The 25,190-nt window shown below is 36.4% G+C and overlaps 1 protein-coding gene across 3 annotated transcripts in view; it reads right to left on the bottom strand.

Moving 5' to 3' along the window:
• RNF180 (ring finger protein 180) overlaps nucleotides 1-25,190 on the bottom strand; it is a 139,838-nt gene that overhangs the window by 113,752 nt on the left and 896 nt on the right. The window contains exon 1 of one of the 3 annotated variants that reach the window (XM_019652435.1): nucleotides 24,981-25,092. The exons of 1 other annotated variant lie outside the window; for it this stretch is intronic. The gene's annotated coding sequence lies outside the window, so the exon portion shown is untranslated. Of the gene's footprint in view, nucleotides 1-24,812; nucleotides 24,866-24,980; nucleotides 25,093-25,190 lie in introns of those variants that run through there. One more of the 3 variants, XM_019652434.1, reaches the window with a different exon arrangement.

Genomic DNA, 25,190 nt, shown 5'->3' with positions numbered 1-25,190 from the left:
AGAGCTATAAATACTCCTGTAAATAGGATGTTTTGAATAACCACAGCATTAAAATTTAAATATAATAGGATATTGAGTTGTAGTAAACTTTGTGAAAATTGAAACTTATTTACTTGAAATTTATGGCAAATATCTCTTATACTGAATGCAAAAATTTCTCTTGTATATTGTACTCAGTGGAACAGTTAACTACAATATTTCACATAGTGTGATATGTGTAGTTAAACAAAGACTTAGAGAATAGCCCTTAGAATTTTGTAGTCTATTTTATACCTGATTTGATTTTGATATTGATTTTTGATATTTGATTAATATTGATTTTATATCAATACTGTGATTTAGACCAATTTATAAAAACAGTTCACACTAATAGGTAAGGATTCCAAAACAGGTGCAGTCTATTTAATAACTTGTCTGGTAACTACTCATTATAAAGAAAGGAAATGATCATTTATTAAGCTACCTGCAAGAGTCTCCTGTCTTGTTCCCAGCCACATTTGTTAGCTCTTTCATTTTTCATTCATTCAACAAACATTACTGAGAGTTAACCATATGCCACATAATGAGTCAAATTCTGGGGGCACAAAGATGAATAAAACTTATTTTCTGTCATAGAAGCACTCACTCTGCTATATATCAGTAGTTTTCTACTCTAGCTCATTAGAATCATGTGGGAAGCTTTAAAAAATAGTTATCCTAAGGCCCAACTCCTAGAAATTTTGACTTATTCTGAGATGGGGAGGGTGCTAGGAATGAGTACGTTTTAAAAGTTCCCCAAGTGATTCTATAGTGTGGTCAGGGTGAGAACAGAGATCTACAACACAAACAACTAACTAAAATGCAACAGCTTATAAGGACTATAAGAGAGGACCTCAAACAACTTCAAAGGAAGGATTTAAGGAGCTCTGCCTGGGGTGGGGGTGGGGGGCACAGTGTGCCCCTGTTGCTGTCAATCTAGCTCTGAACTTCAGGTCGCTAAGCAGTTCTGTCTCCACTGGCATCTTCAGAACCCATCTTAGCCCTGCTAACCACTCTACTTCAACCTTGTCCTCAATGATTATCAATACTATCTTAATTTGCAAATGTCTTGACCTCCTCCAGCTTGATGTATCTTTCTTCATTGTTGAAGCCCCTCCTTTACTAACCTCTTTAGCACTCTTTTCACCTCTCCATATCCTTAGCATCTTCTAGCCTCCTCTCCCTTTTAACCACCAGTGGTTATGTCAGGAGTCAGAACTGCAGGGAAGGGTCACATCAGAATCAATGATGGAGAAACTTTGTAACTGCCTATGTCCTCCCCGTCCCTGAGATCCATACACATCTCCCCATTTCTACCCCTCTCCCAAGATTTTTCCACGCCATCTTGGAGCACAAGCATGTAGTTAGAAAAAGCCCTGTAGGTGATTCCAATAAGTCTTCACTGCAAATCACTGAAAATTATACTGTGTGTGACAGATCTAGTTTTGATCTGATTCCAAAGCTCTAGTATGCCAAAAAGTCAACTTCCAGATGTTAAATGCACATCTCTACATTAATGTCCTTTAGGGCCTTTGTACTGGCTCTTCGTTCTGTCTTGATTTGTGCTGCCCCATATGGCAGCAACTCATCAGGTGTGCTCTTGGACACCTGAAATGTGGCTAATCTGAATTGAGATGCACAGTGAGTGTAAAATATACACTGGATTTTGAATACTTAGTAGAAAAAAAGAATGCTAAATATTTTAAGAGTTTCTACATTAATCTCATGTTGAAATAATATTTTTAATATATACAGTTAGGTAAAATATATTGTAAGAATTAATTTCACTTGTTTCTTATTTTACTTTCTAGTGTGGCTACGAGAATTTCTTAAATTACATATACGATTTGTGTTATACTCCTAGTGGACAGCATTTGTCTAGACTTCCTTGCTTCAGGTCTCCGCATGGTTGGCTTCCTTCTATCATTCAGATGTCAGCTCAAAGTCATCTCACAGGTATGGTATAAGAAGCACCTGAGGAGCTTATTTAATGTAGGTCACAGGGCCACAGTCACAGAGATTCTATTTCAATGTTTCTACCGTAGGAATCAGCACATTTAACAAGCACGTTAGGTGATTCTGTGTCTCTGAAGACCACACTTTGAGAAACACCAACCTACAGGATACAGTCTAAGCTCCTTACTAAGTCAAAAAGGTCCTCTAGGCAGCACAAGGGACTCCTGCGATGAAACTGTTCTGTATTTGATTGTGGTATGCTCATATGAATCTACACATGGGATAAAATTATGCAGAACTAAATACACACACACAAACACACATACAAATAAGTGCATGTAGCTGGTGAAATCTGAGTAAAGTCAATGGTATGAAGGGTAGACAGGATCTTTCTGAGAGTCCATAATGTGCAATTCACAACTGAATCTACAACTATCTCAAAGTACAATGTTCAAAAATAAAAATTTTTAAAAAAGACATTTACCACAAACATTTAAAATTTAAAATGTTAAGACTCATACTATTTTTACCAATTAACTCTCCTGACTACTTGTATAATCTAGAACAACAAATCTGCAATATTTTCTATAAAGAGAATAAAAAGATCATTTACCTTTCCTTTAAAACAAAAATGACCCTTGACACCCTTTAAAATCTCACTCCAAACTGGTTCTTGGCGTCCCCTCCAAAAATACTCCACATCAACACTATGCCAATCTTTGTGCAGTTCCCTCAAAACACCTTTTTCTGCTTTCCCTCTTTTAAATTTCCTGATCTCTCTTTCTGTAATATCATTTTCCTTTCTCCTGACTTTATGTTAAGAGATTTCTGTCAAATAAAAACATCCACCCTATATTACTGGATCTGGCACCATGCAACTTCTGGCTCTTCCCCAAACTCAAAATGATTCAGGATATCGAGGCTGCCACGACAGCGCAACTAGAGACACTCACAAAAGAGGACTTCCAGAACTGCTTCAGAAAGTGGCAAGAATGATGGGATAAGTGTGTGTGAAGCCAGGGGGAGTACTTTGAGGGGGATTAACGACAATGTGTCTTTTACTGTAATACATTTTTAAAATTTAAATGTTCACCGTATTGTTTGATCACACCTCGTACACTTATCTGTGTATATTTGCATCTTACTGATTTAACTTTGAACTCTGAAAAAGCACTATCCAATTTTGTATTCTTATAATCAAACATGGTACCGGGCACCAAAGAAGACACTCAACAAATGTGTGTTGAAATCAAATGAACAAGATCTGACAGAGAGCTCAGCTTACAAAATGTCTTTTTCCAACACCAAGTTTTAAGTATGTCTGGCCAGCTAGTGGGACAAACCAAACAGAAGTCCTTTTGCAAGAGATGAGAGGAGACCAAGGGAAGAAATAAAGCTATGTTTATACATTTCTGGGCTTGAAAAGAGAACTGGAGGTTACCCAACAGTAATATATTTATAAAAGAGATATGATGGCTTCTGTCAGAGAACTTATGTTAAAAGAAGGGGTCAAACATGGTAAAGGAACCTCTGACCAGAATGGTAGTCTTTGAACGAAATACAGCATGGTTGTTGGCTGCTAACTCAAATCCACCCTCAACTCAGTACCCAAATGGGTTCTAAGAAGAGAGGGAATGGTGTAAGTAAACCACTGGAAACTCGGTTTTCTAATGTGGTCTACACAATGTTGGGCAGCTATACTAGGCGGTTTTAACACTCTGAGGACCTGGGGGCAGCAACTAGAGAACTGCTGAATCAGACAAAAAAAGCAGAAACAAGGTGATCTTGGGAAACAGTACAACATAACATGAAAATGAACTTATTGCTTAACATATATGGATGCCTCACAATGCCCAGAAATACTTGGAGGAACTCTGCAGGGGGACTGGGTTCCGAGTCAACAGACATGAAAAACAAACTCTAAAATTCTGGTATGACTGTTCATACGACTGCAGTGGAACTAAAAGGCTGGTAAGACTTAGAAACCACAGGTATTGTATTGCTTTTGTCCCCAGTCCTGTTCTGATCAGATCAGATACATGCATTTTTCTAAGAATGAGTGCTCTCCCCAGACCCTAGTTCTTCCCATCAGGGTCACGGTCTTTGTCATGATAACCTTATTTCCTGTCCCACGATTAACCTCCTGGACCACATTAGCTGCTAATAATCTGCTTGATATACACCATATTGCCTGTTCATAGATTTCCTCTTGTTGCACTTCACTGTCTATTCTGATATCCCTGTCACTTTCTGGTATTTCCTCAATGTAGTGGGCATTTGGAAAATAATGTTTTGCTGAGTTTATGCATATCTCCCAAATATCGACACATTTCACATTTCATTACAAAACATCAAAAAGCAACATTTGTTAATATGACCACCAACCTCAGCAAAAGTTCTTTAATTATTGGGCAATAGGCAAGTTCATGGTGGTGGATACAAGCTTTCTAAGTGCTAATTTTTGTTTAAAGTTCAAATTTTATCACTTGCAACAAACACTGACAAATAGTCATGTCTGAATAATCAGTATGTCAGTAAGTCAAGTACAAATGGTGTGTCATGGAAAGGTGGATAGTTCAGCTCTAAACTGAAATAATTGAGCAAGGGTTTTGCCACAAGACTACCATCAGCCTTCAGTGTACTGCAGAAGTGCTTTATACATTCTTCCCATCTTTTTTCACACAAAATATTAAAAATATATGACTTAAGAGTAAAGATTTAATAAAATCAATAATATTTACTGTTTCAATAAATGGTGTCTTAAACTACATGTGTATGGCAGTGAAGAATAAAATAACAGCTAGTACAGTTTGTCACCACTGCCTTGATTCTGCTAAAGGACTAGCAGTTTCACTCACAGTTACTTGAGTGTTATTAAAGAAAATGTTACACAGTAAAAAAAAAAAAAAAAGAAAGAAAGAAAAAAAAGCAAATAACATTTTAGTATTACCAAGACAATAGTCTGAGCTGATTCTCTGATAGGTCTTAGAGACAGCAGGAGCCAAGGATCACATTTTGAGAATGTCTAATTTCTGCTGTCTCAAAAGTGTTTGTTGCCTATGAAAATATTATTTCCCATCAACATCCATTAAAATACCTAAGGATAGATGAGTCCCTATGGAGAAACATATTTATAACAAATTTGGTTGAAATTTTCTATAAAGCCAACTACTGGAATTATAATCTCTGTAAAGAAGTTCCATTCCTTCATTGACCTTTTGCTATGGACCAATTTTTTTATGGTAAAATATCAGCATTTGTCATAGGTCTAATTCCATACACCTGGGTATCCAATTTTGCTTACCTGCCTCCTTGTTATTCATGAATTTAAACTTGAGATAATGTGGACAAAATTATAAACTATTAAAATTAACCTAAAATTAGAAAACAAGAATAAACCAAACAACTTTAAAACCTGAAGTATAAATTAAATATCTTCTCTAAATCCCATAAGAAATAGGGAAGGGCCCAGGCAAAAAGTATATAATTGATAAATTTTACCAATTCTTTAAAAAAAGAATGATCTTTGTAAGTTATATAACCATGGTTCAGAAAACATAAAAGGAAGACTATTTCCACAAATATGATATAATCTTGACATATTAATTATATAAAGAGATATAAAACTAGTCAAGGAGAGTATAAAAATTTTTATACCGATATATTAGTGAACATAGATGCTAAAATCCTGAAAACAGTTTTAGCCAACAGAACCCACCAGCAAATTAAAAGAATAATACAATTGTACCAAATAAGATTATTTCCAGGAATTCAAAGATGGTTCAAAATTAAACAAACAAACAAAAAACTATACAATATAGTCAGCAAACTAAAAGGTTAAAAAAAGAAAAAACAACACATGAACACCTTAAAAGATGCAAAATAAAACTTTTAGTGAAATTCAACTCTTAGTCATGACTGAAAAAAAAAATAAATGGCATCCTAAAAATAAAAGAAAATTCTTTAACCTGATTAAAAAGGAGCTACTAAAAACTTTAACAATTATAATGTTAAAGTTTAGTGAAATGTTGAAAGCATTTCATGAAAATCAGGAAGATCAAAAGAAGACAACGCTCACTATTTTCTGTATTATTTAACTGTGTACCACAACTATTAGCTAACACAATAGAAGAAAAGTAAATAAGAGGCATATGGACTGGATAGTTAATAAGTGAATGTAGAGGCCTGACCACCGCACTGTATTTCTGAAGCTGATGTTGAATAATATTGTATGTCAACTACAATTATATATACATATAGTCATGGGATGTGGAGTGGAGTGTGGGAGTGGAGTCAGTGGAATTATAATAGATAAGTATATCGGGGGTGGGAGGGCAGTAGATTGGGGAGGGGAGTTGTTTCTGTATGAGGGGTGAAAAGGATAACTATTGCATTGTTCTGTTCACCTGAAACTAATAATAAAAAATAAATTAAAAAAGTATTACATTCACAGGTGGTCTTGTATAAAGAAATTTTTTAAACTATTGCTAAATAAATTGATTTTCATATTTCGGCAAAAAAAAAAAGAAATCAAGTGCTGTTATAATACATGACACCATTTTCCTTTTTGGGGCTGCAAATGTTTCTGTCTTCTTAGAACTATATAAATCACAATAGTTAGCAAATTTGTTCCCTGATACTGAGGAGAAAACATGTATGGATAAACAATACTTACGTTATATTACACACACACACACACACACACACACACACACACACACCTACACCTTTGACGTGATATTTCTTAGTTCCCTTACCACATAGATCCCTCCGTTGATTTTCATCTCAACTATATCACTTTCATTTACTTGGCATATAAAACTTTCATATACTGGTATATGTATTTGGTTTAAAATGTTTACATTCAACCTTTGGACTTACATCCAATACTCTGGTATTATCAATGAGGAAAAACACCCTATATGTACATTTCTCACTAGTTTACGTGGCAAGAACAAAATCATCGAAAATATTTTTCCACATTGTTATCCTTATTTGAAGGATATTATGCTGCTCAAATAAATCTATTGGGACACAACGTTAAATTAAAAAAGAAGCTAATGTGGTGCTTGGTAAGTTTCTGAGGTATTATAGTAATACTGTACTAATTTCTAATGTACTGTTTGTTTTTCTGGGTACTCATGGGTATGTTCACTTTGTGAAAATTCATCAAGCTATACACTTGTGATCTGTTTGTTTTCTGTGTGTATTGTATTCCAATATAAAAATTACTTTAAAAATTTGCAGTGACTTCAAAGTTAGTCTCTTTGTGTGTGTCTGTGTCCCCTACAACCCCAAACAATATAACCCAATGCTTGTCTCTGTTTAAAAACAGTGGGTAACAATGCTCAGTGTGGAGCAACAGTGACAACTTTCATTATCTGATCCCTGGATACAAGGTCATTTCTTTATGATAGGTGGAAGTCAAGGCCTCCAATGGGACAAGGAATTGGAGATGTATTTTCCTACCTCTGCCTACAGGGGGCTTACTTATCCACCACCAAGGAACTACTGGAGAACGGAAGATGTAGGAAAGTGTGTCTGCTGCTCTCTCATTATAAACGTGACATTGGTCAAAGACCAGTTTATATGTGGATAAACAGTTCCATACCTTTCACCACCAACAGACTGGTTAAATGCTAAAGACAACTTTTGGAATCCAAATCTTGAACAGCTGGGAATGGGCCAAGATAGAAAAATCTAACATAAAGGCCTTTTGCATAGACAACAGATTTTTATTATTCTATTTCATGCACGCAACTTTGAAAGTGAAATATTCTAACTTTTCTATCAAATAGTACAGAAAGACAATTTTAAATTAATGTTTTCCAGCTATTTCATCATCTTTATATATTAATATCTAATTATTTGGATAGAGAGAGGGAGGGATGAATAGGCTGAACATAGAATTTTAGGACAGTAAAAACATAGTTTATGATACTATAATGGTGAATTAATGACATTATACATTTGTTAACACGTATAGAACAATACCACACCAAGGGTGAAACCTAATGTAAACTAAGGACTTTAAAATAATACACCGACACTCGTTCACCAATTGTGATGTGTATCACACAGGACGCTAAGAGTAGAAGCTGTGTAGGGGAAAAGGAGCACATGGGAGTTTCCATAATTTTTGCTCCATTTTTTTAAAGCTAAAACTGCTCTAAAAATAAATTCTGTTGATTACAGAACGTTGATACCTAATAATAGCATTATCTACTCAAAGTTATTAATATTTATTAACAAAACAGGGGGAGTTTGTTGTTTTCTTGGGTATTTAGATAATTAAAAATAGCTCTTCCTTTGAAACTGGGCAACACTGGTGTTTTAAGTGTAAGAAAAATTTCCACCTTATCAGTACACCTGTATTAGTTTACTCAGGCTACCATATCAGAATACCACAGGCTAGGTGGCTTAAACAACAGAAGTTTATTTTCTCACAGCTTTGGAGGCTAGAAATCTAAGCTCAGGGTGTGGGGTTCTGGTAAGGGCTTTCTCCTAGCTTACAGACAGCTGCCTTCCCACTGTCCTTATATAGTCTTCCTCTGTGCAGTGCGTGTCTGGTCAACTCCTCTTCTTATAAGAACAATGGTCCTATTGGGTTAGGGCCCCACCCTTCTGACCTCATTTAAATTTAATTACCTCCTTTAAGGCCTTATCTCCAAATGCCAAAATATTGGGGGTGAGGATTTTTGAGGGGGCATCATTCAGTCCATACATTCCTCCCTCTGGCCCCCAGAATGCATGTACTTCTCAACATGCAAAACACATTCACCCTACCCTAACAGTCGCCAAAGTCCAAACGCATTTCCAGAATCAACTCCAAGTCCAAAGTATCATCCAAACCAAGTATGGGTGAGACTTGAGGTAGGACTCATCTCAAGGCAAACATCCTCTATAGCTGTGAACCTGTGAAACCAGAAAAAGTATGTGCTTCCTAAATAAAATGGTGGGAAAGGCACAGGATAGACATTCCCATTCCAGTTGGCGAAAGCAAAAAGAAGGAAGGGCCCTGTCTCCAAATATAGTTATATTGTGGGTTAGGGCTGCAACATAGGGGTTTTTTTTTTTTGCAGGGGGACAAAATTCAGTCCACAATAGTACCTAAAGAACCCAAGTCGGTCTTCTCAATTGTGACATTATTAGAATGCTGTTTTATTTTCTTTCCTGCTATAGAAGCATAGAATAAAATCCCTGGCATAAAAGTTCATAATTTCTCAAAAGGCAAACGTCATCTGTTAGTGAACAAGAATAAAAATTCAAAAAGTGAAATGGCCAAAGAATTTGGAGTCCCCTCATCAATTATCTAGATAGTTTTTAAAAATTGGAACAAGATAAAGACAAGATAACACAAGATAATAGCCAAGAGAAGTAAAATTGGTAAAAGGGTGAAAGGAGCAATGCGTAATTAATTAGAATATAAAACACTAAACTGATTTAGCTAGTTCAGTCCATCTCAGAGCAAATAATATTTCTACATATGGTCTTTTTTTTTTTTAAGAAAAAGCCAATGAAACTGCACTACAGATAAGGGGCCATGCCAACCTTGACTTTCAAAACCATGTTACTACACCTAAAAGACACATCTCAGTCTCCCCATCTGCTGACGACTGGCTTGCAAGCAGGTCTGAAGATAAATATGGCAATGGGAGCACATTTAATGTGATGAGATGGGATCCCTCTTTAATGTACAACCAAACCAGGCATTAGCTCTTCTAAAGGAACGATGCTATGGAGAAAAATAAAGACTGACTGTCAAACTTACTCTGTTGCAATAGCGATAATAGTAAAAAAAAAAAAAAAAGAAAGAAAACATCAGAACTACTTAAGGAAATCTGATATATACACCTTAACTGTATATATAAGGTTAAAAAAAATGTACTGGTTTCTGCCAGGATTTGGGGGCGGGAGGTGGTGGTGGAATCACCACTAAAATCAGAGAGAAAAAAGACCTGTTGAATAGAAATATTCTACTACTTATCAAGAAATGCTGCCCATACTCTCTGAGGGGCTGAGGGGCTAACTTTAAAACGTGTATATACTTTTTTTTTTTTTTTGCTTAAAAGCAGCATTCTGTATTTGTAGCCACTGAACTGAGGCATAATTAGTCACCTAAAGGTTGTATACTGGAAGTGCTTGGTACACTATATCTGCAGGAAATGAAAAGGAATACTCCTTTTGTAATATAAAGAAATAGCATATTGTTAAGTGAGAGAAATTTCATTGTTATGCAGGACACAGGAACCGCAGAAGTAATCCACAGCTTTTTTGTAGAAGTGAGCTTTGGAACCAATGACTGCTCACACAAACAGAGTATCATATGTAATGACTCTGGTGGGAATAACCTGCCCAGGTATTATTTTGTAAAACAAACCATGTCAGCTCCCCCTGCTGATGTTTAATATTTCTGAGGTAAACGTGTTATGAACACAGAAGAGCTGGAATAAAGCATGCCCAAATCCAAACAGGCCACAGAAAAGAAATATTAATAACACTGCAATCAATGGTCTGTGAAGAGTTAAAAAATATAAATGACTGAATTTTCAAAGCAACAGACAGTCAACACATTTGCTTGTGAACTATACAAGAACATATCAGGACCCCCAAAGCAATCTTACATTAAGCAGAAATTAAAATGGGGTCTTGCAGATATGACTAGATTCCTGTGGAATTTATATGCCTTATGTACTTCAATAGATATTTCTAGACCATGTATTATTTAGTAAAAGGTGGAAGGATCCCTATCATGTCAGCCTTCAATCTCTGTCAAGGGTATCAGATACTTTCTATGCATAAATTGGAGACTGGTCCGGGTGATTTCTAAACTGCCAGTTCTATAACTCTAGACTTGGTAGCTGCAGGGACTAAAATGGCAATTGAATCCTCAAATTTATGAACTCTAAAACTGTCTAAATCATGAGTTACAGAAAGACACCTCAATCTTCTTCAATAATTGTTGAGGGTACACACTTTGGGGTATGAACATGTTGAAGTCAACTTCAACAACTTTGTAACTGTTTAAATGATTCTGCATACACTTTGGTATTCACATCCAGAAACATTTTTCTTGGAAAGCATCCAACTTTTGTTGATTAAAACAACTATTGAATAGTTCAAACTACCTTATTCCCATCTAGGCAGCTCTCACCTACCTTCCCTCTACTTCTCTTCACTTTCCCTGGGCCTGCTGACATCTTAGGCATGACACAATGCATAGTTAACCTTAGGGAGAAAAGGTAATGTAAAATTTGATGCTGCTGTAGCTACCAGGTGTAATACTTCCTCTCCCACAGCATCTTAAACTTCACAATCAAAGCTGAACACCACCACTCTATTCTTTCCAGTTTCTCCTTTCCCCTTTCCTTTCTCTCACAAGCATACTCCAGACACCGTCTTAAATGTTCACTGCAGTCTTTCAATCCAAGTGACACCTTTAAGAATTGTAAAGAAAATCACTGAAGAAATGCAGACATTTTGTAACTTCTATATCTTGATTAATTTTGCCCATTTTAACTGCTGTCATTCTTTGGTAAAAGAAGGAATGAATTCTAAAGATGAATGAAAGTAAGTGTGTAGGCCCCATTCTTATCACGCACTACTTCTCACATACTATAATACTTCCTTAGGTAGGGGTTATAAGAAAAGGTATTACATACAGAATTAATATAGCTGTGAGCAAAGCTGAAACACACTTTTCAAAAAGGTGTGATTCACATATAAATCTTAGAAATCACCATATGATGAGTCTGCAAGTTTTTGTTTCAAGGAATAGGTTTAGCCATTTTTGGAGATTTTTGACCAATCTAAGGTATATCTAAATATTTTAAATAAAAGTGCCAATAATATTTCTTATTGGACCAAGAAGAGACAATAGCAAGAAGAAAATAAAATCAGGTGATTTTTAAAAATTAATTTTAAGTTGTATTTTGAGTGTATTCTTTCATTCAATAAATATTTGCTGAGCAAATATATATATATATATATATATATATATATATATTTGCTGAGCACCTATTATTTTGGCAAGAAACACAAATAATAAATTCTGTATTGTGAAAGTCTATGAGAGGCTGAGGGGGGTTCTACACCAGTTTCGTGGGACAGAGTAGGCAAAATTGTCAGGGTTCTCAGAGGGAAACATCTAGTGAAGAACTGATCCTGAGGTCAAATAGAGCCTTCTTTCTCCAAATGCTTCTCAGGCTGATTTCTTAGAATGGTATATACGGGCTAAAATATATTTACTTTATGGGAAATATACTAACATGATATGAAGCTTGCTCTTAATTGAAAGTTAATAATAAGTAGCTGTCTATCTTGCCATACTTTTATTGGATGGCTATATTCTTTTAGATGGGTCAAGTATCAATAATCAAGAAAGGATCCAATGAGAAAGTGGCAGCAAAGATAAGCATTCTAGGGGCCAGCCGAGTGGCTCAGTTGGTTAAGAGCTCGCTCAAGAGTTTGAGCTCTGAGCAAACAGCGGTTCAAGTCCAGCCCAAGCTGAGCAGCCGCTGAGCTGCCAACAGGTAGCAGGATGGCTCAGCTTAAAAAAAAAAATAAATAAATAAAAAGATAAGCATCCTAACTTGGCTTCAAACTCCTTTTTTCCTTCTGGGAAAATGAGTAGTTACACAGAGAGGCTTTTTGTTGGATGCAGAGGCAGCTATACTAAGTTACTGCAAAAGATTGCTGATAATGGAGCCAAAAAAGCAGTAGGTGTCTGTTAGTACATAAAACACTCATCTGGAAGGAAAGAGACTTGGGCTTATTAATTTACTTATTTATCCCACCGTGTCCCCCTAAAACGGGTTTGAAGAAAAAAATGAAATATAGTCATTAAATATATATAACATAAAATATATATTAAATATTAATATGTCTATTTCTTGCCATGAGAAAATGCTTTAAGTATGATGTCAAGTGAAAAAAAGCTTTATAGTATAATTTTACTGTATAAATTCATTTCTTAACAGAAAAATATATGCGGATTTAAACATCTCACTATCTTTTTCTTTCGCATATTTGTATTTTCCACTTTTCTTCTAATGAACATTACTTATGTAATTAAACAGTTAAAATGTTGGGTCTTAGCAAGATAAAAACATGCAAATAAAAAAGAATGAAAGAAAAAATAAATAAATAAAACAGGTTTGAAGTTCCTGGCACTTTCATTGTTCGCTCTGTCTTTCCTGAGCAGCCCTTACCCTTGAACAGTTCATCTGTAGTACCTAAGGTTCTGTTTAGTACTTATGCCACCAAGCCACCAGGTACTAACATACACCTTTGTTTCTTCCTCTCAATTGGAAGCTCCCAGAGAAAGGGCATAAGCAGTGTCTTAAGTCTTGATAGCTCTTCACTACTACCCAATACCTTGCATATGACTATATATGTCATTAAATTGAATTAGGGGCAACTAGAGCTACTGTTCTCTCACTTTGGGCATTGAAGGAAATTCTAACACATCAGTTATAAGCCACGTTCTTCATTTAAGTTCACCTATGAGCCAAACCTCTCAGTAAGTACATTATACTGCATTACATGGGGGGAAAGCCCAATTCAGAGGCTGAATTTTGATTGAAGTTCTCATGTAATTCTAGTTTAATTGAAATAGTTGTCCAAGCATACTATGTGCTTCCACAAAGTCCTGCCCGCTCCCCAGTAAACTCTTACTTACTCAAAATTAAAGTTAGAAAAGAAAAATGAGATCAAGTAGCACTTTTTTAATGGCTTAGTAGATTTAGTTTTAAATAAAATTCTACATATAAAGCAGAAATATGGTTATTAAAACTATCAATTAACTCTTCTACCAGATAAATTCTATTTTAATGGAAACACATTGCTGCAGAAATCCAGCCAAATGATAAGACTCAGAGGGAGTGACAACATGGTGGTGGTGAATAACGGTCAAATTTAGGATATGTATATTGCAGGCAGAACAAACAGAGTTTCCAGACAGATTGAATACGGGGCCTAAGAGAAGGAGGAATCAAGGATGGCTGTAGAATTTTTGGCACGAGCAACTTTAAGGATGGAATTGCCATCAACCGACATGGGGAAAGGTGCAGGCAGAACAGGAGTTCAGTTTGGGATATATTAAGTTTGAAATGTCTACTCAATTGTTAAATAGAATTGTTAAGGTACGCAGCTGGATTCAAGAATCTGTAGCCCTGAAGAGTGTCTGATTTAAATGTGGGATGGATACCTAAAGCCATGAAAATGGATGAGATCTACAAGGCTGTGAGTAGGACAGAGAAGAGAACCCAAGACTGAGGCTGGGTTCACTTAAATTTTCTGGGGATCTGAATTTTCTCTCAATTATGCCTATTATTTCTCACTCTTTTCCTCCTGAGTTTTGTAATGTTGGAATATGAATTCATCTTTACCATGAGGCCCATGTGGGACCTTGTTTGAGGACCTGTCCCTCTAGAAAGCCTAATTTCACAGCGTATCTACCAGGTGCTCAAGGGAGATCACCAACACAGCACTGCTTTTTAGGTAAGTTTCTCAGTTTCGGGCTCCTTGGCTCACCATGCTAGAATACATTCAAGTCTTTAAGTCACAAGTTAAAAAATTCTCAGATGATTTGGAGATTGTCAGAATCTGAAGATGGATAAATAAAGGGAAAGAATCAAATCAAGCACTTATTCTGTAATACCTTTGCTATACAGACTATTTCAGGGTAACCAAGTGGTGAGAAAATATTCTTCTGTATAGAGGCATAATGCTAATAAAATAGGGTGATTAATATAATCACAATTTTTCAACTTCAAATAAAATGATGGACTTAGGGGGGAAAAAACCATCAATGGATACTAAACCAGTAGAAAGAAAGGATGATGGAGCATTTTGTAATGAATGTATAAGGCTGTTACCACCTGAACTCAAAGATCAAACCTAATATAACTAAATAATCATAACTAAAAATAGGACAACTGTATTAGTCTGCTAGGGCTACCATAACATACATCACAACAGAATGGAGGCTGAAAGTCTAAGATCAAGGGGGCCATCAGGGTTAATTTCTTCTGAGGCCTCTCCCCTTAAATTTTAGATGGCTACCTTCTCCTGTGTCCTCACATGGTCTTTTCTCTCTAGGCACACATCCTGGTGTCTCTTTTTGAGTCCAAATTTTCTCTACTTATAAGGACACCTGTCGGATTGGATTAGGGCCATCCAAACAGCCTTGTTCTAACTTAATCACCTCTCTAAAGGCCCTGTCTCCAAATACAGTCACACTCTGAAGTACAGGGAAATAGTTCTTCAACATATAAATTTGGGGGGATACAATGTAGCCCATAACAACAACCAAACATCATATGCCTCCTGAGGTAATGCAATCAGAAGTATTCCGCACCATCTATAACATATTCTTTATAAAAAAAATAAAAAAAAGAAAAAGAAAAAAAATTAACCTGACTGAATCGAACATTAAATTTAGGAAGTACTTTATGGAGACTAGAGGAATATGTTATTAATAAATCATACCATGAGGATACAACTAGCCAAACACAGAATGTGGAAAATTCTACAGGACATATGACTTGGTTTTTTTCCAACAAATAAATGAATTTTTAAAAGAGAGTGGAGAAACCTAAAAGATACCAACCAAATGCAATATGTATACCTTATTTGAATCCCGATTCAAATAAATGAACTCAAAAATATATTTTTGAGACAACTGGGGCAAATTACATATAAACTAGGTATTAGATAATAATAATAAAGAATTGTTAATTTTGTGGATGTGATATATGTTTTTTATGATATTATGTTTTTTAAAGGTCCTTAGGTAAGAGAGAAATGTTGTAATTTGGGGTACTTACAGGCAAAATTATATAATGTGAACAAAGACATAAGAGTGGACGAATAATAACTATTGAAGCTGGCTGATGGTGGTACATTGAGGGTTCATTATACCATTCTCTATTTTTCTGTGTGTCTGAAAATTTTATAGGTTTCTTTTGTTTTTTTTTTTTTACTCAATGAACAAGCTTTTTAGATGAGACTTTTCCACCTTCTACTTAGAGACTAGGCCAATATAGACTTCCTTATAACCTCTCCATGTCAGTGGGTCACCCTTTTTTCTAATCTACTTTTCTACCAAGAATGTCGCCCTTCCCAAGTCCTGGCTTTACTCTGGGCTCTCATTTCTCAACTCCCTGCCCCGTGTGTACCCAAGGCCTAATCCAACCCCTAGACCAGGGAGCCCAGCAACCTCACCCTAACACCAAAGGTAGCCTTGATGATACGTACCTACTTGCCAAGCTCTCCCACCCTTTCCTGGGCTTTCTCTTACTTTGTTACATGTTCATCAACCCATCTATGTAGTATATAATCAAATATTTCTAGAGAAGTTCTTATTTGCAACATAGGTTTTCAGGTGATCATAACCGAAAGCCCTCCCTTTTCTGTTAACCACAGCAAAAAAAACCCCTCTAGTTGGCAATGTCACTGAGAGTTATAGTCGTGGTTCTTAGGATTTCTTCTGAAAACTTCAGAATCCTGAAAGAAGGGGCAACAGGGGAGGGAAGAGAATTAAGGTGGTATGGGGGCAAAAGTTTCCTTGCCAGCTCTTTCAAAAAGGCAGAATGAGACAGACACTCTCCCTTTAACAGACCAAGAAAAAATATGCGGAGAGGAAGGTATTTCACGCCATATACTCTCTAAACAATAAACACATATGTGACCTCAAAAATTCTAGGCCAGAAATTATGGCTCTAGTCACTAAAGTTTAACTGTATGAAAATCTGAAGTATTTTATTCTCCACTGAAGGTTGAAAATGCAAAACGAATCATTATTCCCCTGCTCCCTTGGGCGGCTTCCTAGTGCTGTGCTGCCCAGGCTGCCCCACAGGCCGGCAGGCCAGCCTTCTCTCAGTTCCTCCACCCACTGGCTCTCCTCCTGCTCCTCTCCCTGGGTCCTCGGCAAGCCTGCCCCTAGCCTCCAGGTCTCAGCTTACATGCCCCTTTCTGGGGGAGGGACAGGGGCCTCCCTTATATTTTTGCCAAAAGCCTTTCTAGTTCTCCTTCAGAACATTCATCACACTTACTGCTTGTTCTGTGTCTTTCTTGCTGAGTTGCAAACAACTCCTTGACAGTTTAATCGTCTGTACTGCTAGGACAGTATCGGCACTTACAGGTTCGATGAATGAGTGAACAAGCAAGCAAGCATAGGCAAGACAAAAAAAAAAAAGCCATTCTTTCCTAACTCCTTAAAGTCAGGGTTCAATTTATGGGTATCACTTAATTTAGCAAACACTACCAAAGGGAGCTGGTCTCAGCCTCATAAAGTTATATAGAGGCTGATTTTTTAGAGACTCCATTTTAGAACACAGACTGATTTTCATTACATCATATGTGGTTTGATGACCATATGTAACTGGATGTTTTCAAATTATTTATAATCCTCTTTATGAAGCTATCCATCAGAAAATAGTACTTTTTCTCTTTTTATTTAGCAACAGGCCAGAAAGTGGCACACTCTACATATTTTTTTAAACAAAAATCTCTACATATAGAACGTGAAGTCAAGGGGTTGAGATCATTTTAAGTAAGTGCTAGCTACTATTTTTGAGTGCAGTACCTATGAAGTGGCATTAGCTCCTTTCATCATCAGGACATTCCTATGAGTTAAGGATTATTAACTTCATTTTACAAAAGGGGAAACTGAGGCCTAGAGAAGTAACTTCCCAAACTATTAATATTTCCACCATTTTGTGAGGAGAAAGTTCTTATTTTCTGAGATTTCTAAGGATAGGAGTGAGGTGGACTGAAGTCCTTACTGAGAGTTCAAAGTTGAGATGGGGGAAAGTGCTCTCTTTTAAGTCACTTACTGGAACAGAGGAGGCAACACACATCATTGGCTGTTCTCCCCTATCTGCTGGCATCTTAGCTGACTACAGTAAGGAAAGCAGAAAGTAAGTGTGGAAGCAGGGACTAGCTCCAAGCTTGAGGACTACATTCAGTCCCGAGCAGTTTGTTGGAGATATCAGAAGTACTCTCCTTAAGCCATTGTGAAAATAAAGCAGGGCCCAATAAGTCAACAGAATCCACAAAAACTCTGCACACACTCCTACCTCACCATATGGATGTTGGTGCTTTTGTAGTATTTGCTTTGCTTTTGTGTACTCCCGCCCTTTGGAATTATGGAAGCCACATTCTGGCATCCCAATTTGCTATCATTTATTCTGCTTTTCTTGTAAATTTACCACTGTCTGGCAGCAAATGTTTCTGCAGATGCTGTTCTATACAGTCTCTCACCATGGATCTCCCAGAAATTCAGTGATGCTCTTAGATGGTGTACGAAGATGATTTCGCTATAATCCTAAAACAACCACGCTACACTAGTTGTTTTTTCTGCCTTCCCATTCAGTGATTTATGCTGGTGATGCCCATAAATTGTGAGGCTCCTGAAAAATGCAGGGTTTACCTTGCCTTCTTTAAGTGTTTCCAGGCATCTGATGCGCTAATTTATCCTACATACTGAACAGTCATGAACATTCTGAACAGTTAATCATGACTCTCAGTAAATCCAACATCCATCATTTCACAATAAAACTTTTCATGGTGATTAGTAGGATTCCCCTAATGAAATTGATTCGATTTCCAAAACTTCATTAAAGTTCAGTTTTTTGAGAATCATCATTTAAGAAAGCAGCAGTTGCACTTTCCCCTTCATACAAAACCTTATAAAGAACCCCAAAATATCAAGAGACAAAACCAATGAAGTGGTCAAATACTGCATTATTTGCAGAACCCCTGAAGCACAAATTGAGCATTATGGATATAAAACACAGTATTCATGTGACTACTACCTATCAAGTCTTTAAGGTTAATGTTATATTACAAGTCCTTTCAATAATAAATCTTCCTTTGTTTCACAGTGTTCCAGAGGTTTCATTTTGGGTTGTTTGATTTCTTTTTCTTCCTGCACATTTCAATCATGGGGAGGTCTGCGCAGACTGGGTGTAAAATAGACAAGGTGAGGAAATGACCCACGGTCACTTTTCTGCCCACCTGCTCAGATATGTGGTGGCAGAGCTTCTTGATGTACAAAGCACTCCGTCTGGTCTCCCTGTCGCTAATGGGCTTCACCACCCGCCTGGTTCTGTGTTCTCCACCCTGTTTTTCAGAGAGCGCATCTCGGGAGCAATTCACACTACTCTATTGCCTATCTCTTTGGGAGAACTGACATGACCCATGAAAATGGCTATGACCGCAACGGCTGCTATGTATTATCACTGGGTTCTTTGTGTTGTGGGTCTCCAAATGCCCTGGGGCACCCACCACAAACCCCCTATTACATTCTGTCTAGTGGTTTCCTGGAATTTGCTGGGAATACAGGAAATGAAAGAAAGTCCAGCAGCTCCTGCTGACAGAGCAGTATCTGAGGGGTAGAGAGGGATGTCTTCCCAGTTTGCCAGTTGGTAGAGGATCCATGTTTCTGAGGGAACTGACTGAAGGAGCAGAAAGAAGCCTCTTAGCCTGCATTTATCAGACAGTCTATAAAAACAGACAAGGGTAGGGTAGGAAAACGCAGGTGCTGATGTAGAGAAAAGTCCTCTTATCAGAGGACAATCTCCTCTTAACTGTCATTTTCTCCTGGTTTTTGCATTTTCATTTTGTGGTGAGTTTTCACTTTATTCTACATCTTCATAAGAACTTAATGAAAAATAAGAAAAGCTACACTGGAAGCCGTTATTTAGATGCTATTTTGAACTGGGAAACTCTTTCATATAAATTGTTAAATATTAACAATTTTATGTATATTCCAGTGATAAACTGTGTGACATGTTTATTTTATTTATTTAGAAAGAATTTATCTAGAAAGAATTTATGAAAGTAAGGTAGAAAGTTGAAAACCTTAGGAAGGCCAAGGTTGTGATTACATGGTGAGTCATAAAACTGTTCCAACAGTAAAAATTATTGATAAATTTAAAATATTGGTATCTTTCTGAACTTCAGTATAATAAAAACAAAGTTAAGAGGTGGACAAGAAGAAGAAATCTGCAAATACTATAAGCAAATGGCTAATATCTACAATAATTCTACAACACAAATTTTTAAAAAGACAAATATCCAATAGGAGAATGAACAAAGAATATGAAAGCACAATTCCCAGAAGAGAAAACCCAAATGGCCAACAATCAGATGAAAAATGTTCAACTTCACCAGAAATCAGGAAAATTATAATTAAAACAATATATTATCTCACGTCAATCATACTGGGAAAACTTTAAAAACCTAACAATACCAGGTATAAAAAATGATATGGAACAACAACAAGAACCTCATAAACCACTGTGGGGAGCTAGAACTAGGCACAACCATTCTGAAAAGCAATGTGGCAAGATTTGGCAAAAATGAAATGTGTGCCTATGGATTTGCAATTGTACTTCTAGGTTTGCGTGTATGTAAGAAAATACATAGAAATGTTTATTTCAGCAACATTTTATGGTAGTAGCAAAAAATTCTAAACAACCCAGTGTTCATCAATAGATTGGACAAATGCATTTTTGTTAATTGATACTTAATAAATACTATGCAGCAATCAAAGTTAATAAGCTAAAGCTGTTTAGTTTCTAGAAAAAATATCTAGAAAAAAATATCTAGAAAAAAAATTCAAAGTATGTTAAACAAGGAAAAGGCTGCAGAAATATACTCAGCAAAGAATGCTACACACCACATGTTAACAGTTACAAAAAAATTTAAAGCATGTGCAACAATATTATATTTTGTTTACTGATACACCCATATGTTGTAACAAAAGTATAAAAACATGAATGAGAATGATGGACACCAAGTTTAGGATGATGGTAACCTCCATTCCAGCTGGGTCCTAAAGGATAGAGAGGGTTTAGACAGCAAGTAAAGTGGAGAGGAACGGGCATCTTGAGCAAGGAAAATAATAGAAACCAAAATACCAAGTTGGGAAAGGGTATGGTTGTTTGATGAGCCAAATGTCTAATGTCTGACTAAAGCAGAGAAAGCTTTATTTAGGATTCTACAGCCTTAACTAGTTCTAAGTGAAACAGGTACAGCTATGTAAATATCTACTTTACAATTTATAAATTGTCCAGAAGATAAATGGTCTGGGACAGAATAGATTCTACCTTAAAATCAAACATTTGGGCAGAACATGGCCAGAAAAAAATATACTTTAGTTTTAATTTCTAGCTCTATGAAATAAACTTTAAGTAGACAGTCCCCAATTTACTCATTATATCATTGGTCCACATGTCTATACTAGTCATTCCGTGTTGACTACATGGGTGTCATAATTCAATTCTGGCCCCTTGGATAAATTTTTTCAACAGGTTTCTAAACAAGCCAGATAATTCTCATTCAAGGTTAAGTTTCATGTTTATCTCATCAATTTTATGAAGGATATTTTGAAGCTGTTTTAATGTAATATATAGATATGATGTATTATAGAAATGTACACTTGAAACCTATGTAATTTTACTGACCTATGTCACCCCAATAACGTTAATAAAATTTTTTTTAATCTATACTAATGATCTATTGGCTGTTTCTAAGGTTTTCCAGCTATCAAACCATCAGTGAACTAATCAGGTAAAGGATTACAGAACCTGAGGACAGTTCCATTATTATTAGAATAATCTCTAATATTTCTCAATGCTACAGAGAAATTTTTAAAGTTTTAAAAAATGTAAACCTTCCAATTTTCTCAGCTAGCTTTTTAAAGAAGACTTAACATTCACGTCATTTCTTCAAAGATTTTCTAAAATCTAAGAAAGCAACAAAACACTTTGGGAACTAAGTGGTTAATGTTGTTTACTGCACCAAGGATACTCAATTTTCATCAACATGATTCTGTTTTTGTACACTTTATTGTATTCTAGGGCCAAAGCAGATATTTGATTTGGGCATTTTTATGTCCCATTTTATTCGGGACTGCCTACTTATTGGGGCTGTTTTGATGAGCAGAAACTTTGACTAATCCTTAAACATGAACTATTAAATTTCCAAATGGAGAAAAAAAAGTTTGTGTTATACTTGAAACAAATATCCTCATCCTTCCTGAGCCAACTACATTCTGTCCAAAGGTGGCAATCAAACATGAAGGTCAGAGATTAGAGTGAGAGTCAGAGGCAAGGTACAGCGCATAGATAGGATGAGACTGACATGGAGCATATCTGGGAGGCAAACCACATGTATAACCAGGAGATAATCTTTATCATCACACTTGCTTATCTTAAAAGACTGTTCTAGAGAAAACTTCTGCTTGTCTGCTGATAATATACATGTCACTTCAATAGTCTGAATCTCAAAATCTGTGATTTTTCTCCAAGTTAACCAACCATTCAATCTCAATTAAAAAGAGAGATCTGGCTGTCAAATAATGAAAAATTGTTTTTTTCCATTTGGATGTCATCAGGATAGTATGCTTTCTTTTTATATGCTCCTGATTATGAATTTATTATGCAGTGGAATAGAGTAAGTTTGTAGCCACAGTATTATCCCTATTCTCAAGCTATAGGCTGCACAGAAAGTTCCCTACTTCTAACTGTTCCCTCAGAAAATGATTTCATATACGTGTATCATAAAACTCCTAAATGATTTTAGGGGACTAGGCCAATATCTCCTTAACTGCTAATAAAGTTATAACAGACTTCTGGCATTTACTATATATATAAAATACAGTTACAAAAATTTTTACACAACCCAGAAATGAAGAAAATGAACAACTGGTATTATCAGGAAAATCTATTGCACATACAATTTGTTAATAATTCTTTTGAAAATAGCAATTTTATATTTTGATGAGGCCATTTTGACCCAGCTATATTATACTCAAAACATATAATGTGGAGGCAACTTTTATGATTCTAAATTATTATAAAGATTTACATTTGTATTTATGTGAAGTTCAAACTTTTATATTAAGTATACCCCCCCAACATAATACTGTTCCAGTATTACACATGATTTACTTACTGTATTCTACTTAGAATAAATAACTGATAGGTTACAAGACAAATTATTAGTTTCAAACTGTGTAATACCATGCAAATGTACTCACAGATATAGAACATTAGCCTACAGGTAAGCATTGCCCTCTTCAAAGTAGTCACTCTGAGAAGGATGCAAACTTGTTCTAACAATGTTGTCATTACTTAAAACTATTTTTAAACCACCCTTTTGAAATTGCCTTCATAGCCTTCAGGATAATCTTTTAAATATCCTTTAAGGGTGGTGAAATCTTGAAGGTAGAGCTGAGTTTCGCAACTATGCACGAATCATTCTGCCAAGTTTAACAAATAAAACAGGTGTCCAAACTGAGTTACACAGATTTTTGTTTAAGAAAAAAACACAAACAAAATACAAGTGCTTATAAAAGTAACTCTAAAATTAAATTTTTACGTTGCTTATAAATTGACTAAAAATTTCAAAAGATTCAAAACAAATGTGAATAGCAGCAGTACTTTTGCAATACGTGTTCAGCCCCCTAAAGTAACCACAAATGCCCCCTCTTTAAAAACATCATTGACAGCATGTTTGGGGGAGGGGACAGTGTTTCACAACTCTAGAGTCACGCTTTGAAGTCACAAAGCAGTTTCTTCCATTAAGTTCAAAATATTTTCCAGACATTACTTTGTTTAATTCTCCAAATACCCCTTATGAGAGAAAAGACAGATTATCATTCTTTTTTCAGATAGCTAAGCAAAGGTGGTATAAGGGAAAGATAACTTTTATCCCATGAGTCAATAAATAAGTGTAGGCACACTGTGCCCTAAAATTTGTGCTATGTAGCTATCAAAATTTAAGTCAATTTTTTTTTGCTTTATGCTGCTTAATAAAATGGCATTATATGAGGCAGGTATGTCACAAAATATTGCAGAGGTCTATGAAAATCATTATTAATTCACTGCATACTTGACTGGAAGAACTCTTGCTTAATTTATGAGAGGTACTTACTAAAGAGGCTAGTGTCAATCCTCAGATACACTAATAATAAAAGTCCTATGTAAGTTTTTTTATCAAGAAAACAGCTTTTTTTAATACTCCTTGAATTTTAGAAGAAAAAAAAACCTTCACTTTGAAAAACCAAATATGTAAATCAAAGAGAGGAAGAAAAATGGGGCAATGAAAGATCTACTGGCAAAATCATTGAAGAGCAAACCCTAGGGAAACGTCATAAATTGTTGATGGCTCTGGAGAGAGAAGAAAGCACAACATAATATGTATATGATTACAAGTTAATTTCCATCAAAATTATTAAAATGACTATTCTGAAGTTTTAATTCTTTTCTGTGAGAAAAGAAAACTTGCTGCTCAATGTTTAGGGATACCTAAGAACTGGCTTCCCCCATTCTATTTCTTAAATAAGCATTTAGGGGCTCTGCTATGATAATCTCTTAGTATCTTTGGGGCCCAATGACAAACATATTTATACAGGAGATGAAAGACTTGACAGGTGAAAGACAAAGGAAATTTAACGCTTACTACAACTCTAGTGATCCTATTCAACAACTGAAATGATTCTGGTCTTTTAAGTATCATTTTTAGGGGTACTATTGCAGGAGTCTGAAATGACTCAGTTCTGGTTTTGTTTTTTGTTTTTTTTGGGGGGGGGGAGGTTTCAGTAATTAATGAGCAAATAAAAAAATGTAATGAGTCTCAGCCGGGCACTCGGAGCGCTAAATTGTGTTTGCGGCCGAGCGGCTGGACCCAGAACAACTCTGTCAGACGAGTTCTCATCACCGCTCCCACAAGTGCTGACGGCTTCGTTTTGCTATCATCATTTTTCCTCCTGGGAGCCTCCGCTGTCTAAGTCTATAAAATGGGGTAATTGAATGGTAACCTGCCTACACAATGCTCCTTTGAAGTTAACTAATGAATGCTCTCCCGGGTGCACTTAAAACCATTAGATGTTACAAATGTATCGAGGACGCTCTCCAGAAGGCCACCGTCCATACAAACATGTCATAGAGGCGCTAGTGACCGTCGTCCCCCATCACGGGCCGTCTCCACACCTGCGCCCGCTGCAGCTCCGCGCCGCGGAAAGTCTGTCCGCCCCGGACCCAAGGCGGCAACCGCAGCAGCGGCAGCGCCGACACCGAAACGGACCAGACAAAAGGAAGTGGATCCGAGCCGCGGGAGCGGGCCGCGGGAGGGGGGTGCGCCCACGCTCCCCACCAGCTCCCGCACGACGACACAGGGCGCAGCTCCGCAGCCCCGACCCG

Source organism: Hipposideros armiger, unplaced genomic scaffold, assembly GCF_001890085.2.
Source record: "Hipposideros armiger isolate ML-2016 unplaced genomic scaffold, ASM189008v1 scaffold_179, whole genome shotgun sequence".
Lineage (NCBI taxonomy): Eukaryota > Metazoa > Chordata > Mammalia > Chiroptera > Hipposideridae > Hipposideros > Hipposideros armiger.
Note: the sequence above shows the minus strand (reverse complement) of the source record. Positions and strands in the feature narration are given on the sequence as shown.